Source organism: Agelaius phoeniceus, chromosome 2 (assembly GCF_051311805.1).
Source record: "Agelaius phoeniceus isolate bAgePho1 chromosome 2, bAgePho1.hap1, whole genome shotgun sequence".
NCBI classification, from domain to species: Eukaryota; Metazoa; Chordata; class Aves; order Passeriformes; family Icteridae; genus Agelaius; species Agelaius phoeniceus.
Genome location: NC_135266.1, coordinates 54,013,505 through 54,027,644, shown reverse-complemented (window position 1 = coordinate 54,027,644; position 14,140 = coordinate 54,013,505).

The following is a 14,140-nucleotide window of genomic DNA, read 5'->3' as shown; positions in this document are numbered from 1 at the left end:
TGGATTATGGCCATGGCTCATAAACTGCGAAGAGCTAGCATTACTGGATGAAATGAACACTGAAGAGGTGCTAAATGGTTTAGAACAGAACAAAGAAAATAGAAGTAACAAGATTTGTGTTAGTCACCAACCTCACAATTTGTGTGTCTTTTAAAACAGCTATTCATTACTGCTTGTCTCAATGTTTTTAATTATACTGATATCTGGTAGATATCTCTTCAATTTCTTCTGTCACAGAAACTTGCCAAAACTGATCTTTTCTCACTTGCAGTCCCTAAATCACCTTAATGTCTCCTTTTGTTCATAGCTAGTTCATAGATCTCCGACATTTCTCAAAGATTTCTTAATTCTGATATTGTTAGACACGTTTTCTTGTTTGGTTTTATTGTTGTTCTTGTTATTTTTTTCCTTCAGATATTTCAAATTCTTGAAGAATAATCAGGAGATTGAAACAAGCAAGACCTGCTAAAGAAGTTTGAACTATAAAATTATTATTTACAATGTACATTACAGTTTGGTCTTGATTATTTCTTCTTCTGGCAGTGTAAAGATTTTAATATGAAGGAAATTGTCCATAACCTAATCTCATCATCAATTCACTTTTCCAATAAATTGAAAAGTAAAAGAAATAGAATCAGCTGTTGAAGTAAGCCAATGAGCTAGCACATTGAACATTTTTTTATAACTAAAAAGAATTTACCATAATTTATAATGTACTTACATTAACTTGTAGGACATGTATTTTGTAAATATCTTAGGAAAAATTTGGTTTTTAATGGATGAATTGAGTGCAATATTAATATAACAGCTAAGTTTTCCTTGCACTTAAACTGAAATAAATCCATACAAAGGTATTCTACCAATGTTACAGTAGTAATTCTTTAGGTAGAATGGAGGCATTTCTCTACTAACCTAATATCTCTTACCAAAAAAAGGTAGAATATTTAATGAGATTAACAACCAAAAATAAATTTTTATGTATATGTCTGGTAAAAAATTTTTGCAAGAAACTACCCTGGCAGATAAGCTGTATGTATTGAGACTTAAATTATAATGATTAATATATATTGTGTTACTACAGTGGTATGCTCAGAATCCATTTGATTCTGTGTTCAAAAGGTTTGAACCTTTAGTCATGAGACAGTTTGCTTTTATCTTGCTTTTTTCTAAATAAAGCTTTTTTCTTCAAAGACTTAGAGAATCACTGAATATGCTGAGTTGGAAGGAACCCTAAAGGATCATCAAGTCCAGGTCCTGGCCCCGCAAAAAACCCTCCCCAAGAGTCACACCATGTGCCTGAGACCATTGGCCAAACACTGGTTGAACTCTGTCCGGCTGTTCCAGTGCCCAGCCTCTTCTGGGTGAAAAACCTCTTTCTGATATCCAGCCTAAACTTCCCCTTACACAGCTTCAGGCCATTCCCTCAAAGCCTGCCAGTGATCACCACAGAGAAGAGATCAGTGTCTTCCCCTCCTCTTCCCCCAGTGAGGAAGCTGTAATTGCAGTGCCTCCCCTCAGTCTCCTCTTCTCCAGCTGAACAGACCAAGTGACCACAGCCACAGCTCATACAGCTTCCCCTTATGCCCCTTTGCCATCCTAACTTTCATCTCCTTATTTTAAGTTTTAAATAGTTACCTGCACAATTAATTTAAAATATAATGTGGATTGTGTTCTGAAAATATCCAGACTTTTTTTCTTTGTATTTCAGTAGTATGTGAAGATCTTTATCACCCAGACTGTTTGCTTTAGAATGAATGGGTTATTTTTACTCTGAATGACTCATCTTTTCCCTCTCAGGGATTTGATATTTGGTAATTATAAGGCATATGTTTTCAGTTTTCTAGTAAATTCCTTTGTCACCCAATGGTTGGATAGTTTCCAAATTAGTTTATGTGATACAAATTCGAGAATTCAATGTGTTGAAATAATTTCAGCCTTAGAATTTTTCAAGAAATTATCTGCAGTGTTCTTCTTTGAATCACAGAAACAGGGCTAAACTTTTTAAGACTGGAGGTTTACTTTAATGTATGAAGTATTTGTATACCTTTTTTCAAATTATAATTTTATACCTACATTTTATTTATAATTTTAAATGCTTGTTCAGTATTTTTTTCCCAACCAAAACTAAATAACTATTCAAAACAGAACCTTTCCATTTAGCACATTATCATGATTAGGCTAGATCCTAAGAACTTAGAGCCTCATATAAATATGATACTTCTTGCCAGCAGAAGAAGGTGCAGGACAGAAGAAAAGCTGTTGAAGGTGAAAAGTGAGGGAGGGGAAGAAGGAATAGAATTAAAATCGATAGAGTGAGAGGATGTTGGACAAGTTCCAGGTCTGCTGAAGCCACGAGAAAGGCACTCATTGATTTCCTGGGCAATTGGATCAGACCCATTGTCTGATGCTACTGCATTTTTTATATTTAGTAATTGGGAGTTATAGCCAAATTCTCAAACTGATAAATTTGATACCTTCTCATTTTCTGAAACTCCTTGGTTTGTCCCAGTGCATAATTCGGACCTACTGACTAGCTGCCCTCCTAGCATACAGCAAATTTTGGGTTTATATATAGCCTCACTGAAGGCTGTTGGGAAGGAAAACAACTGTGCATTTCCAAGTAGTCCTCTCCTGCATGGATCATTCTTGTAGCTATTGATGATTATTGCCTTGCAAGTGTTTGCTTGCTGCTCCAGCTGGTACTGAAGGAAGGGCTACATTTCTTACCCCGTTTTCCCAAGAATTGCTGGGACTGAGGGTACGGGGGCCTAGAATTTAGAAACCCTTTGCTGGAGTACTTCAAGTCTGTAGTATATGGTGTGAAAATAGGGTATCTGGTTCAGTTAAGATACAGCATAATATTTCTTATTCAAAATTTCTAATTCTACACAAAATTGTCTTTTTTTTTTTTTTTTCTGGCTGGCATTTGACATTATTTACAATTTTTTTACTTTCAAGCCTCAATTTTCACAACTTGCCCTGCCTGAAATGCCTCATTTTAAGCTTCATTCTCCCATACTGTCCCCACATCTGCAGGACTTCATCTCACCTTTGAACTAATGAAGAAAGCTGCATTTCTTACATTTCAGATTGGACAGAGAGCAGCCATTATAATCTTCTGTTCACTTGTAAGGATTTTTTCTGCTTTTTTTTGGTTTTTGTTTTTTTAAACTCAAATTTGTAATGATTTTTTTTCCTTTGCATGTTTTTAAAAATATTTATCAACATTTATTGATTAAGTGGAATGTTAATAAGCCTATTATGATTTAGTTACTTCTTACTTCCATTGCTTTCAGCAGGACTTCTCATCTTATTGAATTTTGAGCCTCTTTCAGGAAGGTTATCTTGAAAACAGAAGGCCAAGACATACTATAACTTTATTTATGGAGAAAATGTAATGGCTCTAAGAAGCCTTTAATGGGACCTCAGATGCTGCAAACAACAATGTAAGAGTATTAACTATGCAATGGAAAGATGTTTCTGTGCTGCAGGCTCAGTGAATCCTAGATGAAATCTGTTGTGGATACAGTAATTATTAAAATTATTTACCAAGCTTCCTCTGTACTGAAAGCTACTCTGTGGAATGTGACAAGGGACACAAATCCACAACTATCATAGTTGTATAAAAGTCTAGTCTTTGGTAAATTTCAAAATAAGAAAGACAATAATTCAGCACATGTATAGGTTCAGAGGATGAATTGAATATGAAAGGAAAGATGTGAACTCAGTGAGCTATGAAGATGTGTGACTGTCTATAAATTTATTATGTGCATCCTTTAGCCTACAGTAGTTTGATCAAATGAATAATATACTTGTGAGTCAGATAACTGGATTACCTGTGTTCTCAATGGAAATTTTAAATCTCATCTGAAGAAATAAACTCTTTCACCCAATCTAGGTCCTATGTCATTCAAGCAGTTCTACTCAGAGAATACAGACACAGGAGTGCATATATAAAAGTGATTTCATATTTGGTTCCTATTTGTTTTCACAGAAAGAAAATGGCTTGTTTGGTATGACTAGTAATTTGGTTTTACTCACACAGCCATTTCTGTAAACAGGAGCTGAAATTCTGTCCCAGTTGGGAAGTTTCTGAGTATCTGTTGTCAGCTGCTGGATATTTTGAACTCTGACTGATGTTGTGGCTTCTTAGCAGCATACAAGAGCAGCTCATTGCCTCATAAAAAAGGGCTTTAACCAGAAAAAAATATATCAACATGTTAGCTTGATAGTTAAAACTGTCTCTAGGGCAGTGAAAGATAGAGACTTAAATTGTCTCAGGAAACAGAGTAACTTTGCTGTGAACACACTCTGACATTTTGCCTCCTTTATAAGAGAAGCCTGATTTTAGATGCAACCACCATATTCTCGGTAGAATTTGGATGTGTTTGGGTGCATGAGGGCAATGCCTGTTCATCAAGCAGGCATACATAAATATTTTAATTTCCAAGGACATGATTACCACAGCCTGAAACAAAGCCAAAACACAACTGTAGGCTTGCAGGAGATTTTTCAGGTAAAAAAAATGCAACCTTCTATATGATTTAAAGCAGCTCAAGGTACATGCCTAGCATTTATCTGCAGGGAAACTTTTTATGATAATATTAGATTATTTTTCAAGCTTTAATAAATATGGTTTTTATTTAAAAATCTGAGCATGTGCAGAAACATATTTATGGATAATAAAGAGTCTGAAGTGAAACAGCAAGTTCTTGTAAATAAGTAGCTCCAATGGGGTGCAGATGAGAAGGGATTTTCAGCATTTCAATGAATATAGTGTCTTCTTGTTTACCTTTATATCTCAGCTTAGATTATTCTTTATTTATCAGCTTAGATTGCTTACAGGATTTTAAGAGCTTGTGTTCTTCATAGTCAATTCACTAATAACCTAGCTAACTAAACACATCTACCAGAGCTGTGTTTCATTGCTTAGCTCTATGCATGAATATCTGTAATATGGTTTGCCATACTTAGGAAAAAAAAAAAACAAAAAAAAACCAAACCAAACCACTCATCTAGCAAGCTAGGACTACAACCCATTCATTCTAGAAGTTATAGGAAAAGCACAGATATTATAGAGTTTAATTTCTTTGATTAAAATTCTTTAGGTGTCAAGTTATCAGAATTGTAACTTTCAAAAAAAAAAGATAAATTTTCTCTTTATTAGCCAGAAGCAAGATTGTGACACAAAGCCTGTTTTTAGCATCTTCCTCTTTTGCAATCATCTGCATTATATAGTATGTTTATAAAAACAATCTATAAATTATTTGACTTAGAATTATTGTTCAAAATGTACAGCTTATATAGTTTATCAATAGTTTCCATTTTATTTACTCTCAGAAGAGCCTTTAATTGCAAGAAATTCTTCCTTAGAAGTGCAATTCATACTACAATGTCCATGTGTGCCATGCTTTCTAGAATATCTTGTTGTGCAGGATCTCCCACAAAATCCTGGTATTAATTTTTATGATAGATACAAACAAGCTCAACTGCATGTGATCTTTGTATTTCAGTGAAGATGAAGAAATGTTTTCCCCCAAGGCTAATTTTTGGAGTCAATATTCATCCTCTTGTAAATTGTCTTATTCACCTCAGCAAAGATCAATATTTCCTTAGTGGATTGATAAGATTAAATTCATCTGGTCTAACTTTAGCCTAAGCTGTATCAAATGTACATATTCTTATTTCTAATATTGTTTTTCAGAAATTGATTGCAATATTCTTGGATAGCTAAGTTATGATGCAAGGAAATTCTGATAAAATGTGAACTTGTCATGCAATATTTTTTATATATTATGGAGCAGATCAATTTTAGTATAAAACACATAAGCTTTAATAACTTTGTTTTAGTGAATCTAAATTAATGTAAAGCACTTCAAGTTAAAATTTCTGTCCACACTATTAATGAGACATTGTATCTCACCTTGTACATCCACATGCAAAGAAACAATTCTACATTAAATAACTCAAATTTTTATTATTCCTAAAGAGTAAGAGTACCTTCAGTGTACTGAAGTTGCTTAAAAATGAAATTAACAGAGATGCAGAAGTTTGTTAGAACTGATCATGAGCTGTATCTGTATCTTGACACTCCACGCACAGTGAATGATGAATGCTGCCATGTACTCAAAAAATGAAGAATTTTAAAATCATATTTAAATAAAGGATGTTTAGGATTTTACTAATTCTTGAAGAATTAAAAAACAAACAAAAAAAACCACTCAAAAATACCATGTGTGGAAATGCTGCTGTTATCCAAAGGATGCTTATATAGAAGTCAGAAATTACGTAAACTTTCTGTACTCTAGAAATTTCTTTTCTATATGATCCTCTGTGCTTTGGAAAATCCAATTTTCAGTATGTCTATTGTAATCAGAAAGTACCAGAAATCATTCTTGTCATTCAGCTGAATGAAAGGAAGAAGAAACAATATTTTGCATGTAATCACAAATTTCCCAAACCTCTTGCTTCTAATCTACTTTAACTAAACCTTAGGGCTTTTTTTACATTTGCTTTTGCTCTTGTCTTATTAAACAGAAAAATAACAGGGCAGAGTAATCCCACTTAAAATATTGAACTGTTCTTTAGCAAAAAAATAAGAGGAATGCTATTTGATGGAATCAGGTGATTTATCTGTAACTTCTCACCCCATTATATCTCTCTCCTTTAATTAAATAAGCTCCCTGCATGACTCTAAAATTACTAAATGAACATTTCACTAGTTTTTTGCACCTACAGCCTTTGCAATCAAAGCTTTTTTAAAAAGACAATCTCTCACTTCCTGAAAAGAACCACAGCTTAATAGTGGAATATGGTTGCTGTTGTATCACATATTGTGCAGCAGCTTCAGTAGGGATAGAATAGGATTGGGAATGCAGGTAGCAAATTAGATTGATGTGTTGTCCTCGACATACTGGCATTTTCATTTCTGAGGCCTACCAAGTCCAAAACAAAACCATTTTTTATACTTGTTCAAAATCTCTAGAGAAATGACTTCAGGTGGTCTCAGCCCAGTTTTTCATGTACAAGAGGACACATCAAAAAAGCTGTCTTGATAGTAATTCATCACTTTTGTCTGTGGAAAGCCATGGGATTACAGCACGGAGAAAAAAAAAGGTACTGCTAACCATATTTTTTTCCCTCCAACTATATGTCTCTGGACCATTTTGTATGAATATATGAACAGACATGTCAAGAGAGGCAACGTAGATCATGTCTTCATGATTATCAGGAATTGTTTTTTAATTCACCTTTCCTACACCTTGTCTCTGACCGAATCTAAATATAATTAAGCAAAGTCTCAAGGTATGGAAGGCAAACAACAGGAGCTATAACTTTAAGAGAAACAGATAATGAAAAATTTAAGTCACTAAAGAACACTGATGAGATGTTAAAAATGTAATCAAGCAGCATGTCATTGTATATGCTTTAATTCCTTTTAGCTCCTAAAATGACCTTGGGAAAATTAGAACACTTGAAAATGTTGCATCTTCAATAAGTTTCTCTCTCAATTTAATGAATGAGACAAATTATTATATTCAAGTATAAAGAAGTCTCTGAGGAATACCTATTTCAAGAACATTGTTCAGTTTTCAATGGTCACACAGCAAAGTACAAAATAATGTCGAATGGCTGTTTTTATAATTTCTATTCTTTCAGTCCTCCAGAACTTATTCCATATAATTCCAGTGAGGAGTCATCATACTGACAAGAATATGCAAGTTGTGGGATTGTGAACTCCTTTTGTCATTTTTGTATTCTTCCTTTGGGACAAACAAATGACTAACATAGACAAAAGTGAGACAATGTAACAATTCATTATATATCTTTTGGAGAAAATGAGCTCAACTGGTAATAATACAACAAATGTTTAGAACAAAGATAAATATTCTATAGCAATTCCGTGAAAATATTTATTCTAACTGAGCCTATTAAGTTTAGAAATAGTGCAATCCTCTTCTGAAGTATGTGACTATGTGCAAAATGAAGTAATTAACATCCTATTTATTAAACATTGTTTCCAATAATCATGATACAGGCAGACATCCTAAACTGATACTGATGCTGTTGTTTTGGAAAACCAATAATAATCAGGTTTAAAACAATCTGTGACTTCATAGGGATACTGGGTGCCCAAATGTTAGTTTTTTATGCTAATTATTATTAAAATTATTATAGCTAACTATTATTAGTAATAGCCAATATGATCTGTATTGAAAGTAACCTCCTACCTTGTCCCCTCAGACAATACTTATATTAATGTTTTCTGGGCTCTGACTTCCTTTGCAGCCTACAGACAGCATATTATAGCACTCTATATGAGTCTGTAGAGAGCTGCACTACTTTGAGTAGTAAATAAAGGCCAGGAGAAAGAGGGCAAAGAATGGTCTAAATTAAGTTTTTCTTATTGCTGAAACCTATGTGTTTGTATAACTCACCCAAAAACCTCTAAGGAAACAGGTAGAAAATCTGTTACTTAGCTTCATAAAAGAAGGCACCTGTACTCTACCTGGGTTCCTTTGTCCTAATTTCTAAATACCATTTTAAAAAACATCTGTTGTTTCTAAAAAAAAAAAACAAAACCAAACTAAAATACCAAAAAAACCCAGTAAGCTATTCACATGACTACAAAAGCAAAAAAGTCTTCACAAAAAATATTTTCTGCATGAAGTCAGTACAACAATACAACCACAGCTATATAAAAAAGGTACTACTCTCAGATAGACAATGTTTCCATAAAGTGGTGTCCTAAATTTATTTTCTGTGATAGTAAATAATGAGTAATTTTATTTATATTATTCACTCTAACTTGTTTAGTTTGATGTCTATGTTTCAGTACAGTTGGACTATAAGCAAGGATTTTCAAGAAGGAAAAAAGCCTAATAGCAAGCCTAATAGCCTAAAAGAAGCCTAATTGCTTCTTTTTCTCCATGTCTATCAAAATACATTTGATCTTATGAGGCATGGTCTTCCACAATAGTAATCATAAGCTGTTGTTGTATGAATAGGCATACTATTGGGTATTTTAAATTGAAAATCCCCTTATAAGATATGAAGACAGAGGCTAGAAAAGCAGGAGGGGACATATAATATTTTTAAGTGAATAAAACCATTCTATAATCTGATTTCTAATGAAAATTAGAAAACTTGTTTAAAACAGGAATTCTTCACAAATAGGACATCTATACTGCTATATACACTTTTCAAATATTTTTAGCTTAGTTTTCCAGTAGAAAAAGTAAAATGGAAAGCTTGATTTCTGATCAAGACCTTGTTTAACAGGTTCAACATATTGTAGTTTCTTACAGGACTTTTCAGGATTCATTTAGACTCATGCAACATTCTCCAAGGATAGAAGTTAGAAAGGAAGAGCCTTTTTGGTTCAACAGGAGAACTTGAAATTAAGCTTCATGAGTATCAAAGAGAATTGATACGAGTTGTCCAGTTGCAAAATTTGGCCCATAGAGGAGAAAAGGCTTATGAGTCATTTAAATAATTACTCTCTTGAGGACTGTAGATGCACAGAGGATGCAATATCCAAGTGACCTGAATCAATATATTTCATTGTGTCTTTTCATTTTGTTCTTATAAAAGATGGACATGTCGACAGAAAATCAGACCTCCTGTCATATAAAATACAATCTTGATAAAGAAAAAATAAAAGGAGAATGATTGAATGATAATTCTACACCATGCCACAGTGTTTAAAGCCCTACAAGGTCACAAAAATATCTGACCTCAAAAGCAGTTTATCTTAACAGGCAAGAAATAAAGTAAAAATGCCAGGAGCCCGAGGTGAATGAACCAAATGCCCCTAACAAAAGCCGAACATTAAAAGGAAGTATACCTCCAAGTTCTGCCCTTCAGCCAAATTTCTGGAAGAAAACCCAGTGCACCTGAAACCCCCTTCCCACAGCTGGGAAACTTGTCCAGAAGAATACTGTGAAGGACAGTACCAAAATTCTTACTAAAATCCAGATAAAAATACATCTATTACCCTCTGGCAGCCTGGTCCAGTTCTGTTTAAGATCTTGAAAAATTATCTGGGTGATGGGACAGAATCTACCTTTAGAACATTTGCTGATGCCACCAAACTTGGAGAAGTGGCTGATATATTAGAAGGTTATGTTGACACCCAGAAAGATGTCAATAGGTTGGAGAAAGAGGCTGACAGGAATCTCATGAAGTTCAACAAGAAATGCAAAATCCTTTACCTGGGAGGGAGGGGAACAACCTCACGCATCATATTTTGTGGGGCAGAGGTCTAGAAAGGAGATTTGCAGAAAAGATCTTTTGGGAGGCGGATTACAAGTTTAACAGGAGCCAGCACTCTTCCCTTGCCATAAAGAAGGCTCATTATATCTGAGGCTGCAGTAAGCAAAGTATTTCCAGCAGGCAGAGGGAAATGGGTCTTCCACTCTTCTCAGCACTGATGGAGCCATAGCTGAAGTACTGTACCAGGACAAGAGTGCCATGAGCATACTGGAGAGAGTTCAAAGAAGGGCCACAAAGATGATAAAGGTGCTGAAGCAACTTTTTAATGAGAAAACACTGAAAGAGCTGGAGCTATTTAGCCTAGAAGAGAGAAGGCTCAGGGGAATTTGGTATATAAATACTTTAAGGGAAGGTGAAGATAGGACAGAGTCAGACACTTCTCAGCAGTGCTCTGTGACAAAACCAGACACAATGAACAGAAAGTGAATCACAGGATGTTCCTTCTGAACATCAGAGGAAAACATGCTTTTCACTGTGAGCTTGACTGAGCTCTGAAACAGGTTATGGAGTAGAAAGGTTATGGAGTAGCCAGCTTTGGAGCTATTCCAAAGCTGTTTAGTTATTGTCCTGGGAAATTGGCTTCAGGTGGCCTTGCTTGAGCAGGGTGGCTAAAGCAGATGGCTTCCAGAGGTCCCTTCTTTCTCAGCCCTTTCTGTGATTAAATGAAAATACTTTGTGATATATATTTTTTGTGCTTGTGCATCAGCCAAATGAATGACTGTGAAATTTCCCTCTGCACCCACTTAATTCTCTAGAACAAAAGTTCTTTTGGCATTTAACCTTGGTTATAAAATGTCTTTAAGCCCTTGGTTTACCAACATATATCCCTCTTAGAATTATTTCAAAGAAGTCTTGAATCTTGCAATTTATATTGGTAAAAAAAGAGTTTAGGAACCAAAAAGACTTCTTTAAAGATAAGCCAGCACTTTAATGTGAGTGGAATTAAAGAACACAGGGTCTGGTCACATCTATTTAATTCTGAGCAAGTATGCTATTGCAGTCTCTAGAAGCTGAAAACAGTAGAGGACTCATACTGAGAGGCTTGGTAAATTACAATTGTGCTAACATTCTTGGGTAACAGATATTGCATGACCCCTGGAAGATATATACACAATCAAGATGATTTAACTCTGAAGTTGGAAATATTGTCAAAATATGTCTAAACATGGTTCACTGTGAAAAGAGAGGTGTTGCTGAAAATACCTCTCAGAATTTAACCTAATCTGCTGTTTGCAGCCTATGCCTTTTGAAGAATAGAGGATGCAGAAGAGCAGGGAGCCCCTATATAATGCTGACATTTTTTGTCTACCTATAAAGATGTGGACACATTCAGCTTAAGGTATGAATGAAGATGACTTCTAAGCAACTGGAGCGTATCTTACAGTCTCAAAAATATTTTCTAGGAAGTGATGCTGATCTAGGAGTCAAATAAACTAAATGACATAAAAAGGTCATTTTCCATATCGAATCTAATCAATAGATTAGCCAAATCAGATTTTTTTTTTAACTTAAAAAGGGACATCACTTTCAAAAATTGCACTGCAGTCAAAATACCGGATTGGCACTTATATTTTTGGGACAACCACAGTTAAACTAACTGACTGTACTCATTCATTTAAATCTCTTTTTTTTCATTTGGATGATATTTTCACACCAGTGAAAACCAAAGAAAAATACAGTGAAAGAAAACCAAAGGAAATACAGTGAAAACAAAAACCTGCTTTTAATTCATAAGACTGTCCATAGTTTCAGTGGTATTTTAAGTGAACACAAATATTGGTGTATATTTTCTAATGTTTGACCCCTTTCTAATTTCTGATGTGTTATTTGACTTTCAAGTGTATTTCATCACCATCTGAAAGAAAACCTTGATTGAAGGCCTTAAACACATTTCTTTTGATTTACTATCAAATGCATTTTTATTAACAGATACTTCTTGAATGTTATAGACAAATACTAGCTATGAAAGACCTTCTTTGTATAGACAGTGTTTACTGCAAAGCATTTAGTTTTGACTGCTTTTCCTCTTAAATAGGCTATAGATCAAAAGAATGTACCTTAACATTTATTAGACTGCACATTTCCAAAAGTTCTCTGTTTGTTTACTGCTGTGTCATCACCTGTTTTTCCTTGCTGTTCAGTGACTTAGCAATAGTTTCATAATTTTTATACAATGATGAAAGACGAATGAAATTAAATAAAAAAATTCACACTCTACATGTTTTTAATCTTTTGCTTCCCACTGAGTCCTTATGAAAATATTGCAAGGACACAGGCAATTGCAAAGAAATAGTCAGGCACCTAGTGGCATTTAACATACAGATTTTAGCGGTCTACTGCTCCTGAGATTTTCACTTCACAAATCTTTACTCCTAAAGATAAGTAATTAACTGCTGAAAGAACTCGTGATCTCTGTTTTTCTTTTTTTTCCCCTGTGGTAGCACATAATAAATAGCTTATTTTTATTTACATAGTTCCCATGCTGGTTCAATTAATCTATTAGATTTATATCTGGGATGTCATTTCTGATTACTCATTCTGCACTAATTGGATTTCAGGGCCCTCTATTGGTAAATCATTTTTTCTTTGTGTCATCTTCCAAAAAGTCTTAAGTATGTGATTCCCCAGTTGGTCAGGAAATCTAAATGCTTTCTCTAAACTATCATTGGAGGGAAAAAGAAATCTAAAAGTTGAGACAAGAGATAACTTCGATCTACTTTATGAAATATTGTTGCAGAAAATATTTTACTTTTATTTTTTCTTCTTTATCCTTTCTGAAGATACAAGAAAGAGGAAAAAAATAGATTCTCTAGCTTGTGATACTAGACTCATCTTACATATTGTCAACAATGTGATTCAGTTTACATGTGCTGAAGTGAGCATAGCTGGTGTTATAGATGGTATCATAGAGTCAGAGGGTTTGTGGGTATTTTTGGTGGTTGTTGGGTTTGTTGGCTTTTTTTTTTTTTTTTGATTGACACTAGAAAAATTACTAGGCTCGCATTATCGGAGGAACTTGAGTCCCTTGGTGATTAAGAAGCCATTTGACATATATTTATCATTCTGCAGTTCAACAAATTTACAGAATTAAGATTTTGCGTGACTTCATCCTTTGAAACTTGTACCAGAAAGTCGAAGTCTATTAGCATTTGCTTCTGTAAAGAATAAGCCATTACAAATTTTCTCATTGCTAATGCAATATGCTTGGCTTCTAGGACATTACTGTTCTGGCTTCTATGACTATGAGCTGTCTGTTTTATGCTCACAGAAAGCCAAATTTTAAGTCCTTACTCTCTCACAGAGTGTATCACAGCCATTGGGAGATTTTACAGAATGCCAGCTTCATGATTTATACAGCAGTATTGCTGGCTTCAAAAGATTTAAATTTCAACTCAGATGCAGGTATATAGGTACTATTGATCTAGTATGTGGATATTGCTTATTTGACATTAGAATTGGATCCTGACTGTCTGCATCTGAAACCCAGGCCATTCTCTGATTTAAAGTTTGCAGTTTCTTACATTCCAACCTCCTATTGGATGGGTCTGAGTGAAGCTCCCTGAATTCATCTAAGTAAGCAGATGGTTATCTATACATTATTGCCATGCTAATCAAATCAGCAAATTTGAATTTTCTCTGGAGAGACACTATGGTCTAGTCATTTTTTTGTGTTCTGGTATAACACAGAGATGGCTGTCTTCTGGTATTTTAAAAGGAAAACTAGGCTGCTTTTTAAATCCAATCCTATTTGGGTCAGATTCATCAACAAATGTATTACAGATTGTGTAAGAAATGTGTGTTTATGCAGATAAATTAGTCTAATGTGCTTGAAAACAAAAACCGACAATGTTTCTAGGAAGTTTTT